The sequence below is a fragment of the Nannospalax galili genome, unplaced genomic scaffold (genome assembly GCF_000622305.1).
Source record: "Nannospalax galili isolate Female #2095 unplaced genomic scaffold, S.galili_v1.0 scaffold363, whole genome shotgun sequence".
In the NCBI taxonomy this organism is placed as follows: domain Eukaryota; kingdom Metazoa; phylum Chordata; class Mammalia; order Rodentia; family Spalacidae; genus Nannospalax; species Nannospalax galili.
The window spans coordinates 1,006,896-1,013,252 of NW_008351176.1; the positions used below are offsets into that span (position 1 = coordinate 1,006,896).

General features: G+C 44.5%; 1 long non-coding RNA gene and 1 other non-coding gene across 2 annotated transcripts; both read right to left on the reverse strand.

Annotated features, from left to right (window-relative positions):
• Positions 1-343: 343 nt before the first annotated feature.
• On the reverse strand, positions 344-4,019 carry LOC108491552. The gene is made up of 3 exons (XR_001872807.2): positions 3,678-4,019; positions 1,155-1,237; positions 344-868 (listed from the first exon to the last, which is right to left on the reverse strand). It is a non-coding gene; the product is annotated as an uncharacterized LOC108491552 (long non-coding RNA).
• LOC115066791 lies at positions 988-1,084 on the reverse strand. Its single transcript, XR_003846237.1, has one exon. It is a non-coding gene; the product is annotated as a Z30 small nucleolar RNA (small nucleolar RNA).
• Positions 4,020-6,357: the final 2,338 nt, after the last annotated feature.

Sequence of the window (6,357 nt, forward strand, 5' to 3'; positions counted from 1 at the left end):
AAAGACCCCAAAGAAAAGTAGCCAGCTTCTTGGTTAAAACTCACAATGTCCTTGGGCCTCTTAGAAACATACTCCATTCCAAAGGCCAAAAATGTCTAAAGTATTTGGGAGCTCTTATCTAATCCTTAAAAGATTTTTGGGGCTACGTCTTCAGAGGGGGGAATGTTAGAGTAGCAAAAAGCTGCATTAAAAAAAAAAAAGAAGAATACATGAAGTTATCAGAAAAAAGTGATGGGGTGATATGAGAGGAGTTGGAGGAGAGGGAGTGAGCATGGATTTGATCAAAATACCTTATATGTTTATATCCCTGTATGAAATTCTCAATAAATTATTTTTTTAAAAAGTCATTAATACAGGGTGAATGAAAATAAATTGCAAGTGCCTGGTGTTTTTCCAGTGCCCTAACTCATTCTGGCAATTCAGAGAATATTCTCTACACCATAAAAATGATACAGCTAAATATTAAAATGGGCTATCCATACTGTGAGTTTTAAAATATTAAAACTTTATGTATGCCAGAAGTTATGATGGTCACTTTAAAGGTAAAATCTCAACGGTCTTACCAAAACAAATACCACAGTTAATTAAAAACACTTCTGTTCATTTATTTATTTATTTGGTCTTTTTGAGACAGGGTCTCCCTGTAGCCCCAGCTGGCCTGGAACTCACTATGTAGACCAGGCTGGCCTTGAATTCACAGAGATCCCCCTGCCTCTGCCTCCCGAGTGCTGGGATTAAAGGCGTGTGCCACCACACCCGGCCTAAAAACACTTTAAAACAGTAATAAGCCAGTAAGGGAGCTGATTCAGATTCAGGACTGAAATGATACATTCCTCCGAAGTTTTCAAACCAGATCTCTCACCTCCACCTAAGAAGGAAAACATGAAATTATCAGTAATTCAAAAGGATACAAAAGGAATACCCTTACACAAAGCAAGCCAGTATCCAAATAGTTTAGCATACACCTATGTGGAAATTAACCAGAATCAGCTCAGAGAGAAGATTAAGGGATCATGCCCTGGTCAAAGCCAGTGCTGAGGCCATGGCAATACCAGGTCAGACTATACTTCACTCATCATCGCATCATTTTGTTTCACTTCTTGGACCACAGGGCAGCCCAGTCTGTTTCCACATCGAAGAAAATGTAGGCTTACCTATGAAGAGTAAATGCTGCATTCTTGGGTGTTTCAATCTTGAACTTTTTGATATATATCTTCTACTATGCTCTAAGTAACTGCTATACAAAAGAAATGCAACTTTGAACAAGTTTTTGCTTAGGGGAGACTTTCTTATTGTCACAGGACAGAGAGTGGTGAAATATTTACCATTCAAAAACATTTTGGGGGAGCTGGAGAGATGGCTCAGCAGCTAAGAGCACTGGCTGCTCTAGCCAAAGACCTGGGTTCCATTCCTAGAACCTACATGGCAGCTAACAACTGTCTATAGCTCCAGTTCCAGAGGAATCTCACCTCTGTGGGCACTGCATGCACGGGGGCACTAACATACATGCAGAGAAAACACTCATAGACATAAAAATAAATCAAAAGATTAAAAAAATAAAAACACAAAACATTTTTTGTTTAAGATGAGCCCAAACTCTGTTATCTTGGGGATGCCTGTAGTGAGACATATAACCTATTTTTTTTTTTTTTTGTCTTTTTGAGACAGGGTCTCTCTGTAGCCCCAGCTGTCCTGGAACTCACTATGTAGACCAGGCTGGCCTCGAACTCATAGAGATCCACCTGCCTCTGCCTCCCAAGTGCTGGCAGTAAAGGCATGGGCCACCATACCCGGCTATAACCTAGTTTTAAAGCAGAAGCTTTAGAACTAGGAGAGAGCTGAGATCTGAATGCCAGATTTACATTTTTTCCACTACTAGCTTCCAGACTCCAGCTTGATGAGGGAAGCTATTTCTTTCTTTCCTTCCTTCCTTCCTTCCTTCCTTCCTTCCTTCCTTCCTTCCTTCCTTCCTTCCCTCCCTCCCTCCCTCCCTCCCTCCTTCCTTCATTTTAAAATTTCATCTTGTGTGTGTTGTGTGGGTGTCATGGTACCTGTGTGGAGGTCAGAGGACAACTTTCAGGAGTCAGTTCTCTCTTTCCACCATGTGGGTCCTGGGGATCAAATTCAGGTTCTTTGGCCATCCATAAATGTAAATAGACTTAGACTTCAATAGTTAAAATGTGTCTGCTTTCCATCTGTTTGCCTTTCAGCAATTAAACTCCATAAAGAGAAGGGAACTAACTAGGTGCCTGCCATAAAAGTCTGCTTTATTTACCACTTCACTATGTAGCTCATCATCCAACAGGTAAAACAGACACACATTAAAAAACTGAAATAAAATGTGTGTGTGTATACATGTGTATTCCTGATTTTCCTGCCTCTGCCTCCCAAGTACTGAGATTACAGGTGTGTAACACTACGTCTGGCTGAGAGAGATTAACTTAAATAACTACCTCAAATCATGAAACCTATAAGGAATGCCAAGCTCAGAACCAAATAGTAACTGACTTGTTTTGGGGTTTTTTTGAGACAGGGTCTCCCTGTAGCCCCAGCTGGCCTGGAAGTAACTATGTAGACCAGGCTGGCTTTGAACTCACAGAGATCCACCTGCCTCTGCCTCCCGAGTGCTGGGATTTAACCACCATGCCCAGCCTTGCCTTTTTTTTTTTCTTAAAGATTTGAGTCTTACGTAGCCTTGCTGAGATGAGGCTAGTCTCCCATTTATAGAGATACACCTGCCTCTGTCTCCTAAGTGGTGGGATTAAAGGCTTCTACCACCATGCCCAGCTAAAGCCCATCTTCCTTCTGTCTGACAACATTGGAGAATCAATGGGTCTCCTGCCTCTATTTACCTTCTGCTCCAAAATATACTCATGCTTTAAATATGGAGATGTGATTAAACCATTACAAGCATTCAATTGGTCTCCAAGGTCCAGGAAATAAAACCCAAACTACTCTACTTAGCAATCAAGGTGTTTCAAAATTGACCCATGAATAAAGTCCTGAGTCAATTCCAGCACCAAAAAAAACACAATCAGGTATAGTAGTAGTAGATTGCATTTGCAATCCTACTGCTTGGGAGGCTGAGGCAGGAGGATCATGAATTCGAGGCCAGCCCTGGCTACAGAGGAAGACCCGTCTTCAAAACAAACCAAAATGACGTTACCCTTTAATAACACAACCCTAACATGAATCTTACAGACCACTCAAGCCAGACTATTTCCACATCCTCAAATCTGTTCTATTTGACCTATGTGATCCAGACATGTCAAGTTCACCCAGGCTTCTACCATACCCATTGGGAATGTCTTCTCAGTTCTCTGCCTCTGGACAGTTTAGTTTGCTCCACCTGCGGTGTCTTCCCTCACTCCCCTCAATGAGAGAAAACTTAAGTATACTTTTAGAACTCAAATGTCACCTTTTCGGTTAAGTGCCCTTAACTCCCTTGGTCAGTCTCCTCCGACTTCCACAGCTTTTTCTTCTACCAAAACCAACTATTCACCAAGTAACCCGTGAAAACAGCCCTCTCTCTCACCAGCCCCATCTCACTGAATTCCTTTAGAACCACGCAGTATTTTACGTGCCTGCAAACAGGGGTTCAATAAATAACCTCAGTGAGCCACCTCCCTACCAAGCCCTATAGAAAAACAGCAGCACAGTTTATAAATCCAGCTTACCTCCAACTTGTCACGCGGGTTAAGTGCATACTTCGGGCATCTCCAAACCCTCATTTCCCCATCCTCTGCCTTATGAAGCTCTGCACAGGGTCCTTTGCAGGCCAGCCAAAGCTTATACCCAGTAGACCCTCAAAACAAAAAGGATGCAAACTCCACCAATTTCAGGTGACCGAGCCCATCCTGGCTGGGCAGGAGCTGGACCCGGGCACACCGCCCGGTATCCGCAGTCCCCCTGCGCCCGGACCCTCGGGACGCTTGTGCGGGATGCGGGACCCAAGAAAGCGAGTTCCGGAACAGGCCGCCCAGCCACACTGTCTTCCCGCGCCCGCTCCCTCTGCCTCCGCTGGCTCATCCCACAGCGCAGCGCGCCACGCAGCCAATCCCGCGGCAGCCCGGATATCACGTGAGCATCTGGGAGGCGGGGCTGGCAGGAAGAGGCGGTCCTGGAGGCAGAAGCGAACGTCCCCGTTGCCGCTCTGAGTCGGGCCTCTGTTCTGGGAGTCAGCCCTGTCGCTGTCTGTTCAGGGAGCATGGCCTTTTCGTTCTTTCACTCAGCAATTCCCTATCCTCAGACTGTTACGCTTAGTGACGTTGCCCAGGCCTTGTTCACAGCTGGGGAAGGGCCTCGGAGGTCCGGGTCGAGGAGTGAAGGATGTGTGCGCGCCTGAGCGAGCCAGTCCGGGGGTAGCTCATTGGGTGGACGGGCTCTTGGACGTCGTCTATATAAAAAACATATGCCCTAATAAAAGTGCAACTAATATCAAAGAAATGGGGAGGTGAGCAGGAAGGAGTTCTGGGAGGAGGCATTTTGTTTGGGTCTTGAAAAATCAACGAGATTTGAAAATTAGGATTTAAAAACTTTTTGAAAAATTTGTTTGTATTTAATGTGTATGAGTGCATTGCTTGCATGTGTGTAAGTGTACGTGCACCCGTGCTGTGCAATACCCAGGGAGGTCGGGGGAGGGTGTCGAATCCCCTGGAACTGGAGTTTCAGATGGTTGTTAGCCGCCTTGTGGGTGCTGGGAACTGAACCCAGGTCCTCTGCAAGAGCAGTCAGTGCTCTTAAGAGCTGAGCCATCTCACCATCACCAGCCCCAGGACTTTTTTTTTTTTTTTTTTTTTTTTTGAGACGAAGTCTACCTGTGTAGTCCCAGCTGAACTGGAACTCACTGTGTAGATCAGGCTGGCCTCGAACTCAGAGATCTGCCTGCCTCTCCCTCCAGCGTTCTGGGGTTTAAAAGCTTGGTTCACCATGTCCAGCCAGAGTTAGGATTCTAAGTGAAGGAATAATTTAAGACCTGGAATTAGATGAGAAAGCAAGTTTGCCAAATTTAAGCAAAACTGATAAAGCCATTGAGTTGCTTCTCAAAATTCTGTGAACTTTTTGGTTTAAAAACACCAAGGGAGATCTGTTAATACAGATGTCATCCCCCATGAAAAGTAAATAGTAAAGAGGCTGGAGAGATGACTCAGTGGTTAAGAGTACTTACTGTTCTTCCAGACCATCCAGGTTTGGTTCCCAGGACCCATCTTTGTTTTTTTTAGACAGGGTCTAATTTTGTAGCCCTGACTGGCCTGGAACTTGTTATATAGACCAGGATAGCTTCAAACTCACAGAGACCCACCTGCCTCTGCCTTCTGAGTGCTGGGTTTAAAGGGCGGGCCACCACACCCAGCCAAGACACTTTTTTTGTTTTTTGAGACAGGGTCTCCCTGTAGCCCCAGCTGGCCTGGAACGCATGTAGACCAGGCTGGCCTTGAACTCACAGAGATCCACCTGCCTCTGCCTCCTGAGTCCTGGGACCAAAGGCATGTGCCACCATGTCTGGCAAGATACATATTTTTAATAAACACTTCAGAAGTGATTCTGATTCACAACAAAGTTTAAGACTCTTGTTGGTATTTTTGACCTAGTAGATTAGAAAGACTTTGAGAAAGAGGCCAGCTGGCTGGATGTGGAGTTCAGGATACTCAAAGTGGGAGCACTGAAGATTTCCAAGGCCAAGTCCTTAGGTAATTAGAGCTGTAATTAAGGAAACTTAATCTAAAGATGTGTTTAGATTACAACAAGACAGAGAGCAAAAGCCATGGGAGGTATCTAAAGGTAAGAGCTAAGAAGAGCCTAAAAGATAATGGTAGAATGGAGAGGTTGTGAAGGAAGACTGTGATGAGTGTCAGAGGGTCAGGCAGGACAGGAGAGTGAAAGGGAAGAATGTAAAGGAACAAAGTGTCTTCCTTGGGTGTTAAGGACGGAAGAGGTTAGACAGCGAGGACAGCATGCCTTTGCATGTGCTGTTTCCTCTACTGATCTTTCTCCTTTCTGTTTCCCTTCTCAGTGTGGTTCTAGCTCATCATCACGTCATTTAGGAAATCTCTCATGGTTCTCACAAGCACTTTTATTGTCACTCCTCATGACAGCACACACTGCTCATACATCGCTAGCTTTCCAGAGTGGCTCGAGTGCATTAGTTATGGATATAGATTATACTTAAACTTTCGGTTCTTCAGTTTCCCTTCTGTAGAAAAGGAAAAAAAAAAGATTAATAGCATCTAACCCACAGAGCTGTTCTTGAATGAAGGCAATGTCTAGTGCATTCATCCCTCAATTGATGGTAATAAATTAATATGTTTTCCCTCTATAGATTGTGAATGGGACACGTCTTATTCTTCCAACTGTCAA